The 20,544-nt window shown below is 30.9% G+C and overlaps 1 non-coding gene and 1 pseudogene across 2 annotated transcripts; both read left to right on the plus strand.

The window, feature by feature from the left end:
- The first annotated feature begins 10,508 nt into the window (after positions 1-10,508).
- TRNAG-UCC (transfer RNA glycine (anticodon UCC)) lies at positions 10,509-10,580 on the plus strand. The gene has a single exon. It is a non-coding gene; the product is annotated as a tRNA-Gly (tRNA).
- A 7,752-nt stretch (positions 10,581-18,332) lies between these two features.
- Positions 18,333-19,841, plus strand: LOC120074949 (putative sugar phosphate/phosphate translocator At5g25400 pseudogene; annotated as a pseudogene). The gene has a single exon (XR_016529230.1). The product of XR_016529230.1 is annotated as a putative sugar phosphate/phosphate translocator At5g25400 pseudogene (transcript).
- Positions 19,842-20,544: the final 703 nt, after the last annotated feature.

Consider the following 20,544-nt stretch of genomic DNA (forward strand, 5'->3'; position numbering starts at 1 on the left):
ACATCTATATGTTCAAAATGACTTTTATCTCAGTGAATTTTAACATGTACAAGTTATTTTCTAATTTTGTGAAACAAATATTAATATCTTTCGAAGCAATGAACACTTCATTATTTTCAAAAGAAATTTTTTAATTTAGTTCCAGCAAACATGAGACGGATATTAAATTCCTTTAAGTAAAATGTAACTATTTCCTATAATAACTTCATATCTCCCATTGTTTTAGCTAAAATAACTTCCCCGGTCCCTACCTTAAAGGTCGCTTTGCCTTCTGTAAGTTGTCTCAAGGAACTTGTTTCCTGAGAGAAAATACAGATATGATCAGTGGCACCTGAATCTATTATCTAGGTCTTTTTATCGTTTTCCACTAAGCATGTTTCAATGACTAGTAAATCGCTTTTACTCCGTCGTTCGTATTTTTCATTCTTATTTTTATTGTTTAAAACTTTAGATGAGTTGGGAGATAGAAGACAATCCTCTGTTAAAACTTATTTTGAATCATCATTTGTTAGTAATTTGCATGTTTAATTGTTATTACCGTTAACTAAAGCAGAAGCGAGTTTTTTAGAAGAATTCGACATGCTGAAATTTTAAACATATTCTTATTAGTAAATTGCAACTAAATCCAAATCAAGTTTTATCAAAAAGTAATAATGTACTTGTAATCATTATTTATTTGCAATGATACTATAGTGAGCCAGAATAAGTGCTACTGAGGGACAATCAAATACTCCTTCACTAAAGCAAGACATTCTTGACTAAATACTATCTCCAGAATAATTCATATTTCGATAGTCATTTAGTTACCATTTTCAGTAAAAAACTTACTAACGATTAATAACTTTTGTAAGTGTGACCCGCCATTTTATGATCTTATAGAAAAATATGAACATGCCTCGAATTGGAAGACAATGTTCAAGATAGAACTATCAGACTCTATTCATCTGAAGCTTGGGTTGTTCCAAATCCTATGTTACAACCCTCCGTAGGGATCGTTGCAGTTAACAGCTAGCTAGTGTCGCCTAAAACTATAGCAAGCGCAACATAGGAATCTCACAATTCAAACTAATGGAGGAGACCGTAGTGAAGGAACTCGATTTATAGAGAACCTATGAGCGGAAGTGGATCGCCTAAATCCCATTTCGATTGAAACAAATTTTTACAGTAAATCGGTACATATTATGCATCATAACATAAATTATAGCATGCTTTTGAATAAGAAACAAGGTTCAAGAGATTATATATTTGAAGAACTCTTTTTCACATAAATTCCTCAAACTAACTCGAACTCCTCGAACAATCACGAACCCTTCGAATAGTAGCCAAACTCGAACCACAACGGAGAAGGACACTACCACTTGATGACCTTGGTATTCTCGGTGTGAGAACCCAAGAGTGGTGGGCTCTGGCTATTTTGGTTAGGAGGGAGTTTTTTATTTGGAGGAGGAAGACGAATGAGGAAGGACAAGCTATTGCATAGCAAAATGATTCAATCGTGTAGACTAAGAGTTTATCGCATAGGCTCTTTATTTCGTGTAGAAGACTTAGGAAGAAGAAGAAAACTGTTTTTCTTTTTATTACATTTTCCATAAAAAAAACCACTAACCTCCCACCAAGGTGGTTAGAGAGAAAAATGGATAATTATAAAATAATTAATAATTATAAATAAATATCTTAACCAACTTATCATATTATATTTATAACCTATAGTTTTAATATTTCATCATATACAATATAAACTATAGTTATTTTCTCTATTTTATGGCATTTAATATAGATCATATTTATATTAAATTTAAGAACTATGAATCTCATTCATAGAAAATATATTTGAATCACATTCAAATATTTATTCCTCCAATTAGAAAATAATGTATCAAATACATTATATCAATTATATCATATATAATTAAATTCTCTCTTATTAATTTGAACATTTCAAATTAGCCCAAAACCTGATTCTCAACTAAATCCTTTTGAGCTACCAAGGGGATCTTATAGACCTGTAGCTTGAAGCTTCAACTGTACGTGAATAATTAATTAAACTCTTTAATTACATTATCCACCATCCGTTAATTGTCGGACACTTCATTAAAGACTGGCAGCTACACTCTTCGTACTACAGATATATTTATGTGTCCATTGGATATAATCAATCAACAACACGATGACCCTTCAAAAATTTCTTGTAAGTACAGCTGGGCCAAATTACCGTTTTGCCTTTTTAGTTACATCTAACTCCTTAAGTACCACTGATCCCTCTAATGAACAATAGATCATAGTCCCACTATGACTAAACTCCTCTCAGGCCAAGAAAGGGTGTGGCGCCACATTGTTCAAAACCCAGAATCAGTCCTTAAAGGAGCAATTTATCTACTTACCCTTGCTTCGGGGAAGGAGTGAATTCCTTCTTGTGTAGCTGAGTTTCCAACTCCCCAATCGGACGAATCCTCAGAATGGTAGGCTTGCTGAGTCGGCGATCTGACCATTCTCACCCATATAAATCAAAGGACCGCCTTCATAGGCAGGATTTTACAATTCACTCAGGATTAAGGTCATGTTACCAATGGTCATCCTAGTGAAATGAAAGTCTCTATTATGAACGATGTTATATAATGAGACTAAACATTTTGTGGTCCGGTCTTATACAAACTCCTTTGTATAGAATATCCCCGCTCGCGTGTCTAATATATGAATGATCAGGATCAGAACATTTGTTGCACTTTACAACATTTGTAACATCTATAAAGCATGCCATACTCGTAGTGTCACCAGGATAAAGTGTCCAGCCTTATCCATATACTACAGACCATTTAGGTTATCACTTAAACATGATCCACCTGTATGTCTCCACATACATGTTTAAGTTATAATAATAATCGTGGATGTTAGTTTATTGGTTTGTAGTAAATGCAACTAAAATATCATATATTTCATAGACAAAGTGAATAAAATATCAAATATTATTAACCACAGAAATATTTGTTCATACAAGGTTTAATAACTATAAGACCCTACGAGATTTAGGGCATCAACCCCAACATGTAGGATATGTTGACACTTTTTTTTTCACCCACTTACTATGAAATACTTCCCTCATTCACCTTGTTATTGACCCATGCAAACACTTTTCAAATGAAGCAGTCACGCTAAAAGCGACCTGAAGCCAAGCATGCATCTCACGATGTGGACTCTTGACTACGTGAGAGCTAAAAACGATATATCGAATATATCGTTAATCTCCCACTTAAGTGTTCTAAATATTTGGGTATACTTTTACTAAAGTTTGTTCCAATTAATAAAACAACCTAAGTCTAGGTGTTTATCCAAGTATAATGTTTATATTTGGATTTAACCTACAATGTCTAGGTGATAAACCGATTTTAAAGCCTCATATCGCTCACGTATTGCTCATAAAACTAGTTAACAATGCTTAATTATTCGACCATAATCTCTAGATAAGAGGTGTTCCGTAGACCGTCAACTTAAATACCTCCAGCCTTAGACAGGATTATATACCGGTTGAGTTTGTTACCCAAGTTTTATAAGAAAACGACCTATTTTAACTATTAAAACAAGTGGTTAACCTATGTGAGCATGCAACTTATCTTTGTTATGAATTTTAATGTCTAAACTATAACTTATAAAACTCTAGACGTGCTTTTGCATCCATAACATACATAAAAAATCTCATGATTTAATATAATATTTATATTAAAATAATTGAAACCCTAAACATGCATACTATATATTATAACATCTTATAACATACTTTCAATACATGTAACATGCTTCCTATGGTGGGATTTTAAATATACATGACATACTATATGCATATACAAGATTCATTTAATTATAACATGCATCATATGTATAAAAATTAAACACAAATTGATATAGTTTAGTTTTGGCATTCTCAAGCAAACAAAGGTCTAATTATTACAATAATAAAAAAAACTGGCCCTAAAACACTTTTGGACCGCTCAAACCGTCCTGAACTGGACTCGAACCTCTCGAACCGGACCTCTAATTCTCAATATTGGGCTGAATCGGGAAAAAATCGTCGAGTACCATCAAGCATCGAGTATGGCATCGAGCATCGAGTACCATCGTGCATCAAGTATTTATCAAAATACCATCGAGTAAATGCCATTGAGTACCATCAAGTATTTACCAAAATACCATCGGGTATGGCATCGTTAATCGAGTATTTACAAAAATACCATCAAGTATGAAGAACAGTGGCTAAAAGACCAGTTTCTGCTACTCAACCTTCTACACTTCTTTCTTCAATTACAACCTAATTTCAACTCCAATGACTCTAATTGAATTATATAAACTTAATCACACATTAAGTCCCATCAATCTAGAGCCAATTACAAGAATTACAACATAACTAAAGAGAATTTAATGCCAAAACTCAGAAAAACCGTATCAGTTCATCATTTTCCATACAACTTACGAAAAAACACCCACCAAGCAAAAATTAACTCGAATTGAATCTTATATGATACTCTGATACCCATTGTTGGAATACAGAAATAAGCAGCTGAAGAAAAAAAGATCATTAAGCATTCTAATTCTTTAATTTTAACATCAAAATAAGAATGTTCACAGGGTATTAAGAAGGTTTCAACATATACCTTTGAAGATTTTCTTCAAACACAAATTTGAGCTGCAATCTTCTCCAATTGAAGTCGTGGACTACCAAGAGATATTCTCTACTATTCTCAGTCTTGAATTTGATGGTGGAACGCACAATTGAGCTAAATTTGTGAAGGTTTTGGTGTGAGTTTTAAGAGAGGGGGAAAAAACAATTTCTGCAGAAACTAGTTTTCAACGGTCTCCATTACTTTTAATTAGCCAAAATTGAGGAGTTTTATCCTTTTTCTTCATGCAACCACTATGGAGACTGATGATGCCATTTCAAATGGACAAGATGAAGTGGGTAAGGTGTGTAAATTAGGAAGAATCCACCTCCTACTTAGAGAAGATTGGATGTTTCCACTAAGAACTCAATTTCCAATTTTAATTAATTCAAAAATAACTAAAATCTTATTTAATTAATTTAAAATTTCAAAAACCAATTTCTCAAATTGAATTAAAATTGAAAATTAATTTGATTTTAATTAAACAAATTTAATTAATTAAATAATAATTTAATAAAAAATATTAAATTAATCACACGCCTAATTTTAAATATGAATCATATTCATGTAATTAATATCTAAATCAATATTTAAATATTATAAACTCTCCAATTTCGTTTAATTTCGATAAATTAAACCTTAATTAATTATATCAAATATAATTATACAAACCCTAATTTGAATTTGAACTATTCAAATTCAAACTATAAATTCAATTTGAACATTTCTAATTGAAATTCAATTTGAATACTTCAAATTGATATCATCCCAAATTCATTCAATTTAATAATTCAAGGTGTTTATGTTTTACGAGCTAGTAGAGGGACCTTATGGACCTGCAGATCATGAGCTCCAACGATTCGAGATTAACTGGCTAGAACTCTTTAGACCGAATTAATCAATATTCGTTAACTATCGAGTCACACCACTATAGCTCGAGAGTTGCACTCTCCTCACTGTAGATATATTTGTATCCACTTGATTTAACCATAATTAGTAAGTCGACCCTTCACAGGTTGTTCGTAATAACAGTTGGGTCAAATGTTGTTTTACCCCTGAAATTACGTCTTACTCCTTAAAGTTCCACTGATCCTCTAATGAACAATTCGTTTGTGATCCAATCACTAAACAAGATCCCTCTTGGGTGAATGAGAGGGTGGAGCCCCTTGTTCAAGACCTGAATTCAGCACTTAAGAGAACAACTTTCCTTCTATTCCTAAATCGGGTAGGTGTGAATTTCTTTTTGCACCCTATGTCACCAACTATCTACCCGGGGTTATCCCCAAGCTGGGAGGCTTATTGAGCAGTGTTGTTGGACTACTCTCACCTATGCAAATCAAAGGATAATCCCGAATAAATAGGAGTTCGTAGTTAGCTCATAATTAAGATCGAGTTACCTAGGTCATCTAAGCGAAATAGTCAGTCTTAAACACTAAACAACATTATAAAGTAAGAGTGACTTATTTCTTGATACGATCTTATGCAAACTCATTGCATAGGATACCCCCACTCTTCATGTCAATATATAAAAGAATCAGGATCACTTTGTTTGTAGCAACAGATTGTAACAACTACATAATAGACCGCATCCGATAATGTTACCAGAATAAGGCACCCAACCTTATTCGTATACTATAGACGATTTTGGTTATTTACTCGAACTTGATCCATCTTTATGTCTCCGCATAAAGTTCAAGTATTCATATAAAAACCATGGATCTTAGTTTATTGGATTTAGTCTTTACAAGTACAATTTACAAATTAAAAAACAACTTTATTGAAAAAATGTTGAATAACATCTCTATTGATAATAGAAAATGTTTAACTCTACAAACTAAGAGTTTTAGGACATACAACCCAACACTCTGCTCCTTAGATCAGCACCAAGGGCTCTCTTCTCCTTAGATCAACCACACATTCTCAGACCAAATTGTTCATGATAATCGTGTGAAATCAACGCGAAATTAGCATGATTTAGGGATTTTGTTACACATATTTGGTCCAGCCAAACCGGTTAAGCTCATTTAGATTGGTTCAGTTCAGTCATATCAGTTTGATTTGGTTTGGTTCATCTACTTAATTGATTCTATTGCTTAGTCCTCTACTTTTCGTTCAAGGACTTCAGCTCTATTTTTCACGTCTCTATTTAGTTTTCAGATCTTCCAAGGTCTCTATTCCATTTTCAAATTGGTTATTCGTGGGTTCTATTTTCAGATCTTTATGTAGGTCTCTATTTTCAGCTTAGAAGTTCATGGGTTATGTTTTTAGATCTTTATGTAGATCTTGATGGGATGAAAACCCTAATGCATTGGAAGAATACACAAAGGACCATTACTCGTTATTAATTTTAGGTATTCTAAAATACCAATACACTGGAAAATTCCATAATAATTAGAGAGACCAAAAGCAAAATTCAGCCTATTGTAAAATTAGATCTTCGGTTAAGCATGCTTTAAATTGAAACTACAGAAAAGGGTAACAATTCTTACTTTCTTTAATGACTCAAACGAAATGGCCAACTCTCCCTTTGATTGAAATCAACACCAACACAAGAGTTACCTTCCTATCCTCTGGGAACTCTTAAGGTGAAATTGGTTTGTGGGAACCAATTGAATTTGGAATAAGTTTATAGAAGGAAGTATTTTCAAATAAGGTTCGGAACTATGAGTAATCTTAGTTGTAAGTTGAATCTGGATTCTAGGGGTGAAAAAGGGACCCGAGGAGCTACTAGAGTGAAAAGTTCCTAAGAGTTTGAGATGAGTGGCTAAAATGTTTTTGGAACTAAAACGTTTTTAAACTGTTTTGATTACAACATTTACCGAAAGCATGTTTGCGAAAATAATTCTCATGCCTACTAGTTTTATAAAGTGGTTTCCAAGCAAGTTTGAATTGTGATTTGAATGCATGCATATTGTTGAAAAACTATTTACATATGTTGATTTTATCCAGCATGCGTTATCATCTTTAAAGCCATGTTGTATATGTGTTATACTGTACATGCTTTAAAGAGAAAAGTTGTTTATAAATAATGTTGGTAAAATGTGTTGCCGAAGTACAAGGAGAAGGCATCCACCCAACTAGTTACTAAAGTACAAAGAGAAAGTATCTATTGGTACTGAAGTACGTTTGAGAAAGTACCAAGCCAAAGGGATACTGAAGTACGTTGGAGAAGGTATCCTAGTAACTCGATATTGAAGTACAAGGAGAAGGTATCTGAGCAGTAGTACCTAATGTGGCCACAGGTGATTAAAGTCAGAGATTGAGCAAAAGGGTTCTCTCTGGACTAGTAGTTGGTGTTGGGATTATTTTACCAGTTATACAGTATTTTGATTTGAGAAATGATTTTACTGTTTTATGTTTAAAGCAGTTTTATATAATTTACGCTTGGAAAATATTTATGCTGCAAAAGTTTATATTTCAGATAAAACTATTTTCTGAAATTATGCATGAGAATTTACTATGTTTTCTCGGTCACTCACTGGGCGTAAGCTCACCCCGTTTTCAAATGTTTTTGTTTTTCCTCCCCACATGTAGCGGTCAAATCCTCTGAAAACAGCTCAGTATCTGCTCTGCCACTAAAGGACCAAAAGACCTGTAACCGTTTGCTAGGTGGTTACAGTTAATATTGTACACATGTTGCTATTGTTCATATAGGGACTAGGGTTTGTGGGTTTTGAGACTTGTAAATCTAGTGTTGTAATGACTCCAAACATATTATGTTTCTAAGTTAATAAATTGTGGGCCTAAAGACATCCCGTTGTATATGAATTGTATTTGGTATCAGAGTTATTCCGCAAGAGTTTTTAGGAAGTAAGTGTCAGCCTAAGGGTTGATAACTACTGTAGTCACGCCCTTCTCTAGGTTAAGAGGGTGGTCTGGGGCGGGGTGTGACAATAGGTAATATGACCGGAATCCTGAGTGAGTTGTGAACTCTTGTCTATGAGGGCGGTCCTTTGATTTGTATGCTAAAATCATGTTTGATAAGTATATAAACATATATGCTAAAATCATGTTTGTTATATAAAAATAAGTTATTCCCAACAACATCTTTTTCTCTCGACAAAAGCTTTTCAAACATTTCCAAAGGGTAGGTTTTCTCTTTTCCCTTTTTCTTTTGTTTTTTTTTTTTCATTTTGTAACAATTTATTTAGAATATAATTAATTGATTTATTAATTAACTAATTAATATTAATTTTAAAAAAATTAATATAATTACTTATTTTAATAAATAAATAAAAATCTACTAAACTATTTATCTAATTTATTTTTACAAATAAAAAACTAATTTTAATATTAGTTATTTTTAACTTAGTATAAGTATTGTTTTTTAATACTACTTTTAAGTAATTGTCCAATTAAAATTAATTTATTATTAATTAATCTATTAAAACTATACGGACTATCAAAGTTAATTTCATATGATAAAAACAAACATAATTTGTTATTTACAAATCCTAACAACATTCCATGCACAATCAAATATAACAATTTTTTCTAGTAATTTTATATAGAGACATGTTATTTTCATATATTTTTCTATCAAACATCTATAAAACTTTAAACCAAACGTCCTTATGAGTCAAGTTGTTAATTGGTAATTATTTAGCGTTTAACCATGGAAAAGGCACAACCATTTTTGCCGTGGTTAATTGGCAATAAATATGATATACTTTAAGTAGAGCATAAATTAGGATATAACTTATGATTTGAAAGTTCAACGATTGTAATTTTGTATATGACTTACTATTTTATAAAATAGTTTATTAATTATTTGAGCAATAAACTTTATCCTAACAACTTCAACATAGTTTAATTGATTAGTAGCATCATGAGTGATCATTAAAGATAGATACTTAGGTCTCTTCTCATCTATTGGATTTTTTTTTTTTTTTAATTTGTACCTTATTTTCCCTAACTTTTCTTTTCCTATTAGTTCTTTTTGTATATAACATGTATTCAAATTTCATATATTGTTAATTATAAATCTAGAAAGTGATCTCCGATCCCCTTACCTTTAATAAAAGATTTATAATGGCGGTTACATTGGTATATCAAATAAAAGTGAAGCAGGAGACATCTCACAATCTAGATTCCTCACAATGGACCCGTGCTTAGAGATTGTTATAATAAAGAAATGTAAAACTGATATTTATCATTAATTTTGAATCTATTTGCACTATGTAATTATTATTCAAATTTGTGAAACACCGAGTTTCTATATTTTGGGATATCACAAATTGTTTAACTTTCAAATTGGGGTGATATTGATCTACATCTCTATTGGTTACCAATTAATACCTAATATGTGGATTTTTATTATGTTAATCACATGACATATCATTTTGAAATTCACTCTAAAACAAACATAAGTTTCAAACTATATACTAAGAGTACTTAACAAATTCTACATACATAGAACTGGATTCACTATACACGTACAAATCCACATCCCAATTATTATTTTATGTTGTGTGTATTTAAATACAACTTAAAGTTTACTAGTGAATTTGGTCAAAGTTAAGTGAGTAACATGCCATCATTTTTAAATTTATTGCCAAATAAATTCATAGTTGTGGGCATTTTGAATCTTTATACTGAAAATTCAAATATAATTTTTGGTTTACCATATAAATTTTGAAACTTTAATCTTTAGGTTTGTGTTTGGTTTCTACAGCTTAATCTTTAGGGAAGTTTTAAATTTCATTATTTAATATTCCTTTTTAATTATGCTGTTTTTTAATTTTATAAAAGATTTTAATTATGCCAAATTGTTAACGCTATTATTACAGATCACAAATGAGAAAAGAGTTATTGGGTATAGAGTTGCAGAAAATTAGTATTTGTTTGTAAACAACAGCAGCGTTTGTAGTCCAACGGTTAGGATAATTGCCTTCCAAGCAATAGACCCGGGTTCGACTCCCGGCAAACGCATTATTTTTTTCTATTTTTTTAAATTTAAATTTAGTATTTATATACCATTTTGAGTGTTTTTAAAATTTGGTTCATTTTAATACTTATATTTTTAAAGTATTCATTTTAATCCTTATACTTTTAAGAAGCAATCATATTGATTTCTATTTATAAAATTTCTCACCATAAATTTTAGGGAAAAAAATTTAATTTACATCCCTAAATTTTAGATTTTAGAGTTATATCAATTTAAATTCTGAATTTTTGTATGTATCAATTAACACTCTCGTTCAGATTTATATAATTTGAAAAGTATAGTGTGAAATATATAATTATTTCAGTTATACTACTAAATAGTTAAATTTAGAGTCTTTCTTAGAATTTCACTTGAAAATTGCTATGTATTCATTTCTTACACGTGTTAGACTTATTGAAATGTTGGATCAAGAAAATAAATTATTATAATTGATTTTTGGACGGTTTTGAAGAAAATATTAATTGAGATTCTAAATTGATTCACTTTTGAAAGTTTTGGAGTTTCTCACTACATTTATCCAATGGAAAGTGACGGAAAGAGTAAATTGATGCACTTTTGAAAGTTTAGAGTAAATTTATCCAATGGAAAGTAACTAAAATATCATATATTTCATAGAAAAAGTGAATAAAATATCAAATATAATTAATTACATAAATATTTGTTCATACAAGGTTTACAAACTATAGGACCCTATGAGGTTTATGGCATCAACTTCAACACGTAGGATATGTTGACACATTTCCTTCACCCACTTACTATAAACTACTTCCCCCATTCACCTTGTTATTGACCCATGCAAACACTTTCCAAATAGAGCAGTCGTGGTAAAAGCGACACAAACCCAAGCATGGATCTCACGATGTGAACTCTTGAGGACGTGGGAGCTAAAAAGGATATATCGAATATATCGTTAATCTCCCACTGAAGTGTTCTAAATGTTTGGGTATACTTTTACTCAAGTTTGTTCCGGCTAATTAAACAACCTAGGTCTAAATGTTTATCCAAGTATAACATTTATATTTGGATTTAACCTACGATGTCTAGGTGATAAACCAATTTTAAAACCTCATATCGTTCACATATTGCTCATAAAAATAGTGAACAACGCTTAATTATTCAACCATAATCTCCAGGTAGGAGGTGTTCCGTAGACCGTCAACTTAAATACCTCCAGCCTTAGACTTATTTACCGGTTGAGTTTGTTACCCAAGTTTTATAAGAAAACGATCTAATTTCACTATTAAAACAAGTGGTTAACCTACGTGAGCATGTAACTTAGCTTTGTTATGAATTTTAATATCTAACCTATAACTTATAAAACTCTAGACATGCTTTTGCATCCATAACATACATAAGATATCTCATGATTTAATATAACATTTATATTAAAACAACTGAAACCCTAAACATGCATACTATATATTATAACATCTTATAACATACTTTCAATGCATGTAACATGCTTCCTATGGTGGGATTTGAAATCTACATGGCATACTATATGCACAAGATTTATTTAATTATAACATACATCATGAAACACAAATTGATATGGTTTAGTTTTGGCATTCTCAAGCAAACAAAGGTATAATTATTACAATAATAACAAAAACTGGCTCCAAAACACAAATTAAACATAAATTGATGTGGTTTAGTTTTGAAATCTACTGGACTGCTCGAACCGTCTTGAATCGGACCCGAACCTCTCGAACCGGATCTCTAATGCTCAAAAGTGGGCTGAACTGGGCATAAAACCATCAAATACCATCAAACATCGAGTATGGCATCGAGCATCGAGTACGCCATCGAGTATCTGTTGGGGCTGATGAACTAAACTCTCGTGTTCTATGAACATTGGATATATTATTTGCTTTACTACAAACCAATAAACTAAAATCCCTGGTTGTTGTTTGTAACTTAAGCATGTATCTGGAGACATACAAGTGGATCATTTCTTAAGTGATAACCAAAATGGTCTGTAGTATATGGATATAGGAGGGAAACCTTATTTTCGTAACGCTACGGATGCGACCCACTTTGTAGAATATTTACAAGTGTTGTGACTTGCTACAGATGGTCAGATCTTGATCATTCATATGGGGACATGTGAGTAGGGACGTTCTATACAAAGAGTTTGTATAAGACCTGACCATGAAGTATTAACGTCTCGTAATATAACTCCATTCATGACAGAGACTTCACTTCACTAGGATGACCATAGGTAACATGACCTCAATCCTGAGTGAGTTGGGAACTCCTGCCTTTGAAGGCGATCCTTTGATTTGCATGGATGCGAGTGGCCAGATCGACTCCTTTCTCGAAGCAGGGGTAAGTAGATAGATTGCTCCCTTAGCTGATTTCGGGGCTTGAACGATATGGCGCCACACACCTTCTGATGGCCCGAGAGGTGTCCACACATAGTAGGACTATGTTGTATTGTTCATTAGAGGGATCAGTGGTACTTAAGGAGTTAGATGTAACTACAGGGGCAAAACGGTAAATTGGCCAAGCTGTACTTATGAGCATCTGTGAAGGGTTATCATACTGTTGATTGGTTATATCCGATGGACATAGAAATATATCTGTGGTTAGAAGAGTTCAACTGTCGGTCTTTAGTAGAGTACCTGACAGTTAACGGATGGTGGATCTCGTGGCTAAAGAGTTTAGTTAGCTATTCATGTACCGTTGGAGCTTCAAGCCATAGGTACCCCTTGGTAGCTCAATGGATTCAAGTTGACAATCAGTTTTTTGGTCAATTCGAAATGTTCAAATTGACAAGAGGGAGTTCGATTATATATGATATGATTGAACTTGTTATTTATATATGATATGATTGACTTTATGTATGAGATACATTATTTGGAGAAAAATGATATAAATATGATTTATTTCTAGTGGTGGAGAAAACACTATGGTTTATATGTAATATTAAACAATAGGTTATGGATATAATATGATTATATTTATTATTTTTTAATTGAACAATTATAGGATAATTGTGTCGGCGTTTTCTCTGTAACCGTGTGATAGTGGGAGGTTCCATTCAGTTTTTGTAACTTAAGAATAAAATGAAAATTGTTTTAATTTTTCAAGAACATCACGTAATTCGCTCACGGAGTGTATACAGGCTATCGCATAGCAAACAGAGAGACTACACGACAACTCAAAGTTTCTACACGATTGTATACATGCGCACTTCTTTCTAAACGATCGCATAGGAATTGCTAAACGATCGTCTGGCTCTTTGTTAATACTATTATTACATATCACAAATGAGAAAAGGGTTATTGGGTATAGAGTTGCAGAAAATTAGTATTTGTTTGTAAACAACAGTAGGGTTAGGATAATTGCTTTCCGAGCAGGTAGACCTGGGTTCGACTCCTGAAAAACGCACTTTTTTCTATTTTTTTAAATTTAAATTTAGTATTTATATACCATTTTGAATATTTTTTAAATTTGGTTATTTTAATACTTATATTTTCAAATTATATAGCCATTTTGAAAACTTAGGAGGCTAACAATTTCTCATAATGGATTATATAGCCATTTTGAAATTGATTCCCGGTCAATCACTTGACATAAATCACCTATCAACAAATTCCTCCTAAATCAATTTGAAATGATTTTTTATTTTTTTAAAATCAATTTTAGCTCATGCGAAACACTATCATTCTAAGGAAAAATGATTTTGTCTATCTCAAAATCACTCCCTAACACACCCTTAAAACATATTTTATAGTGATTTGAAAATGACAAAAGTGATTTTAATATATCTTATTATTTAACTTAATATTACAATATATATTTTTGTTTTAAAAAAAATGGTGTGCTTCTTCTTTATTAATGCTTTTGTAAGACACCGACAAATTTGAAGAGGCAATCACGATCTTAAATGTTTATTTATTTTGCGTGCGTAGCATGAACATGATGAAGTTCTTTTTCTTTTCTTTTCTTTTCTTTTTTTATATTAAAAAAAATGTCCCAGTTCGTATTGAAGTTTAAATTAACAAAATTTCATGAACTTACTAAAACATCTCTTTCTTTCTCCCTCGCTTCGCTACGGGGAAAAGATCCCTCAAATTTAAAACTAATTTAATTACACTTAACAAGTGCAATTATCGAAATGTGCTTGTCATAGATATTTATTTAAATAAATAATTAATATTTGTTCCGGAATCTTTTTCCTTAGTAGGTTGACTTTTATATGGGAGAAAAATAAGGAGAAATATTTCAAAAATAAAAAAATAAGAGAAATTATTTATACAAAATAATAAATTTTAATTTTTTTTTTATAGAAATCGATAGAAACTTATCAATATCTATTAGTGATAGAAACTGTGAGAAATTTATCATTGATAGACGTTGATATAAGTTTATTAATATCTATTAGTGTTTTTTTAATAATTTTTATATGTGAAAATTTTTCAAATAAAAAATCCATTATCTCATAAAATGATTTTCTTTAATTAAAATTTTTGGATGCAAACATAATTAAACATTATTAGTCTAAAAGAAAAGATAAAATTCATCGTACACATGTAAAAATAAGATTTTATTTTTAAAATAAATAAAAGTATCTTTTTAATGACGAATTTTAATGGATATGACTCCCAAAATTTTAAGGGTATTATTTTTTTTTATCCTTTTTCTTAAATTTTGTAGAATGTTAAAATTAGTTGATGGTAACAAATTGGTGAAAACGTAAAAGGAGGGAAAAAGTTATCTCCTAATTTCACCTCTAGATTTCTAAGGTAGAAATTTTGAGTTTTCTTCTCTATCATATTAGATTATTTTTTTCCTTTAAAATTTTTCCACTTCACTAAATATTTATTAGAAATTATTTTAAATAAAAAATTTGCTAAAATAGACACAGATAGTAATTTATTGTAGTCTATCGCAAATAGACAATGAAATCTTGCTATATTTATAAATATTTTGGATCATTTTTTTATATACGAAGATAACCTATTTATTATAGATCAATTTTAACGAACACAAAAATATTAAATTAAAAATTTTAAAATAGTAGACTAAATTGAAAAAGATACTCCATCCCCAACACTAAAAATTAAAACATTTATTTAGCTCATTCATGAATAGTCAATTCTTCAAAAAGTGAAAATAAAAGGGAAAAAAATTAGGACAACTGGCAATGGCATGTTGCAACTTCTGAAAGAGTGGGTGAAGATTGAATAAACTTACTTTTGTTATAAAATTGGCTTCTTCTTCTTCTACTACTTTGTATTTTTTAAAAAAATTATTTATTTTTTTTGGCAAAGGGAACATCTTTTCTTTTATATTAAGAGATGGAGAATTAATGGGAAACAATGCTATACTTCTGTTCTTTTTAGCATAAAATAGAGCCAACTTTTTTGGCCCTTTTCAATCAAGTTTATTGTTATTAAATAAACTTGATGGTTGACTAATTAACAACTAATACAGACTTATTCTTTAGCTTGTTGCTTAGACTATTGACCCTAATCAAATATGCATTATTGAGTTTAAGTATATTTCTAGTTTTTATGTTTGACATCATTACTACAATTTAATTTTTGTTGTCTTTAAGATTCAGTCAATATTGTCATTTGTCTATAAATATCACTTACATAAGTTGAACGATATCATATAATTCTATGTACATATCTAATTACCTAGCAATATTATGTTCATGCATGGAGCAATCTAAACTGTTTTTTAATAGTTAAATATATATAATAAATAAAACATAAATCATATACTTATAATTTTATTAAAAGATTGGGGTAAATATGTAAACTTGTATGTGCAACACATTTTTTACTTTAATTTCTAATCAGATAGAGTATAGCATATGCTAATTTGATCATACTTCGATTAAGAGGTAATAAAGTAGTGTACAACATGATTAACCCATTATAATTATTTGCTTAATTTATCCCTCAATATATGGAGACAATATTATTTTCCTAATTTGTCTTTATGTATATATATTGATACAAATATAAGAAAATAAATATCAGACTAATTTGGGCCGCCATCGTTATGATTGAATGCCCCAGCCCCGAATCGTTTTCCTTCCCTCCTTACTCCTTTCTCTATTATTGGCTTTAAATTAAATTACCAATTTGGCCACATGTAAAATCCTCAAACAGAGCCTCTGTAATTTATGTTTAATTTTCAAGTTCGTTCTTAAGATGTTATAAGTTTTAATTTGATTTTTGTAATTGTATTGAAATTTACAAATTTTAATTATAATTTCTATTGGAAAAATTATGAAAAGTAAAAATGCTAATACGCATGTGCAACCTTTTTTTTAAAAAAATAAATTATATTTAGAAATCAATCAGCGTATAACCTAACCATTAATAATTATTTGCATAATCCATTCCTTAATAGAGGGAGAAAATAGTATTTTTATTTAAAAATTTGTCTTTGTGTAATATAAAAAATATAAGATAAATATTAAAATAATTTGGGCCGCCTATGTATGATTTGGAAGCCCGAATCCTTTTGCTTCCCTAACCCCACGCAAAAAATAAAGTCCTCACGCTTCGTCTGTCTGTATTACCCAAACACCACGCAAAAGCCTTCACCTTTTAAGTTAAATTACCAATTTAGTCCTATGCTACTAGTTTGTGGATTTGATTGGATTGGATTGAAAGACTTTATAGACCTAATCCAATAATTCTATTTATAAATTTCTTCAACCTAAATAATACTAATTCAAAAATGAACCAAATCCAACACAATCACGGATTAAGTTGGTTCGGGTTTCATTTATTTAAAGTTTTATTATAGAAAGAAGTAAATTGTTAATACGTAAAAATTTAATTTAATTATTTTTATATATCTAATTAAGATTAATATCTCAATTTTAATTTATATAATGAAAAATTTTGCTAAAAAACTATTTTTAGGAGTTTTTTTTAAATAAATTATTCAAAAATTAGTTATATACAATTGTTTTATATGTAATATATATATATATATATATATATATAAATATAAATTTAAAGTAATAATAAATTTGGGTTGGTTTGGATTGGTTTGGTTATTTGAGGTGACTCGTAACCAACCCAATCCTTAAAATTTTCTTTTATTCGAACCCAATTCAATCCACTGAATTGATAACCATCAACTTTTTTAGGTTATTGGATTTTTTTTAACATATTTAGCTACCATATTCCTCTCAATTTAAACTTTCAATTTAATCCTCATATTTTAAATAATTTGGTATTTATATAATTTTGTTAAACTTCATATGCCATCTTTAAACTATTTTTTATTTGGCCAAACTCCACATATAACCTCTACTAGCCAGTATTTGTTTTTTTTTTTCCTTCCATTTTTCTAGTACACGCTATATGGAAATTTCAACTTAGTTCTATATTTTTTTTCATTTACTTAGTAATAATGAATTGTTTTTAATTTGGTTCATCATAATAAAAAAAAAATTATAAGGATTTAGGTTGAGTTAAAAATAAGAATGAAACCGCAAGTTTTTTGTTTTATTATTTTTATTTTTAATTAAAATAAAAGAGATTAAGAGTTATTTGTCTCTAAGAATAAATAGAAATGAATGGAAATGTAACTCTTTGCATGAAGTCTAAGGAGTTCTTAAACTCGCTATGGATCTATAATTTAAATACATATTTTATTTCATTACTTATTAACTTTTTATATTATGAACTTCAAAACTACTTAACTTTAATCCTGGTTCAAAATGACTTACTACCTCAAATTAGTGTTTTATTTTTTTCTCTTTTTTAAATAAAACTAGTGTTACTAATTTAATCAAATAAAGAAACATTAGTAACCAAATTAAAACTTTTTAACCAAACTGAGTCAAATCCAGACCACCAAATAGGTAATTCAAGCTTACTTTTCCCCTATATTATTTTATTTTCTTATATATATTGAAAAATAGTCTCCACCCAATTTACCAAATCCCCCTTCCTCTCTAACCCTTTCCTCTTCCCCTGTTCTCCCCTGTCTCAGTCTCCGCCGCCAACTCCGCCACCGCCAACTCCCCTCCTTCCATCTCCGGCAACAATGGGGAAAGGCGGTGCTCTCAGCGAAAGCGTCGTAAAAAAAATCCTCCTCTCCTACGCCTACGTAGGAATATGGATCTTCCTAAGCTTCACAGTCATCGTCTACAACAAATTCATCCTCGACAAAAAGATGTACAATTGGCCATTCCCAATCTCCCTCACCATGATCCACATGGGTTTTTGTTCTTCTTTGGCCTTCATAATCATCCGCATCTTCAAGCTCGTTGAGCCAGTTTCCATGTCCAAAGAACTCTACATCTCCTCTGTTCTCCCCATCGGCGCTCTCTACGCCTTCTCCCTTTGGCTCTCCAATTCCGCCTATATTTTCCTCTCCGTTTCCTTCATCCAAATGCTTAAAGCCCTTATGCCCGTCGCCGTCTACTCCATCGGTGTTCTCTTCAAAAAAGAGCCTTTCAAATCCGATACTCTGTTTAACATGCTCTCGATTTCATTTGGGGTCGCCGTCGCCGCCTACGGCGAGGCTCAATTCAATGCTTGGGGGGTTTTTCTTCAATTGGGTGCTGTTGCTTTTGAAGCTACAAGACTTGTTATGATTCAAATTTTGCTTACCTCTAAAGGGATTTCTCTGAATCCCATTACTTCTCTGTATTACGTTGCCCCCTGTTGTTTTGTTTTTCTTTTGGTGCCGTGGGTGTTCGTGGAATACCCAATTTTGCAGGAGACTTCTAGTTTTCGGTTCGATTTTTTGGTTTTTGGGACTAATTCTTTCTGTGCTTTTGCGTTGAATTTGGCTGTGTTCTTGCTTGTCGGGAAGACTTCGGCGTTGACGATGAATGTTGCCGGAGTTGTTAAGGATTGGTTGTTGATTGCTTTTTCGTGGTCGGTGATTAAGGATACGGTGACTCCGATCAATTTGTTTGGATATGGGCTTGCGTTTTTGGGAGTTGCGTATTATAATCACTCGAAATTACAAGCGTTGAAAGCCAAGGAAGCGCAGAAGAAACCGGCAGCGGCCGATGAGGAGGCCGGAAGATTGTTGGAAGAGAAAAACGCCGGCGATGGAACGGCGAAGTGAAGTGAATCACAGAATTAAGTAAAAAGAAAAAAGAAAAAGTTAGAGATGGATTCAATTTCTCGGTTGGTATGTATTATTCTATGTTGATTTTTAGATTAATGTTTACTATGATGTGATTTTAAAGTTGCAAGAAAAGGAAAAATAAATGACGTGAAAATGAAATTCATCCTTCGTACTAATGTGGTTGTTCATATTGGTGAATTTTGATGGATTTTTCTTTAGAAATTGTTGAGAATGGATATCCAAACATCCAAACTTTCAATTTAGAGTGTATACTTTATGCTAGTTTAAGTAAACTTATATTATGGTTTATGAGTTTGGAAAAGTTGATTTGGTTTTAAAGTATTATTGGGGCTAATTGATTATTATGATTATGGGAAATAAATAAATAAATAAAAGAGAGAGATTTGGCATTTGTTTGACCTTAGAAGTGTTGAAGATAAGAAATCTAAAGAATTTTGTGGTGAAAAAGCAGAGTTGTTTCTTGCAAAGGACATAAAGTGTATACTAAAGAAAGGAAAATTTATGTGTTGCATGTAACCTTGAAATTAAGAAAATTATATGGTTAATAAAGTGAGTCTAGTTCAGTCGTATTGACATGTACACTAATTTAAGAGGTGACTAATAGAGGATGATAAAAGTTAGAAATTGATAGAAGTCTATCATTATATTACGTGATAGAGTTGGTAGAAATAGAACATTTCTCTTTTTAAATTTAATTTATTTTGTCTCTCTAATACGAAAAAGTATTAAAAATAAATTTAATTATATTTTCTTAAATTCTTTTAAACAGTTAATATAAAAATTGACATAAACAATTAAATTAAAAAATTATGATCAGATGAAAACCAAACTCAAAACTAAAAGTAAGGATTCAAACAT

Source organism: Benincasa hispida, chromosome 4 (genome assembly GCF_027475165.1).
Source record: "Benincasa hispida cultivar pf3 chromosome 4, pf3_genome.v1.1, whole genome shotgun sequence".
NCBI lineage: Eukaryota > Viridiplantae > Streptophyta > Magnoliopsida > Cucurbitales > Cucurbitaceae > Benincasa > Benincasa hispida.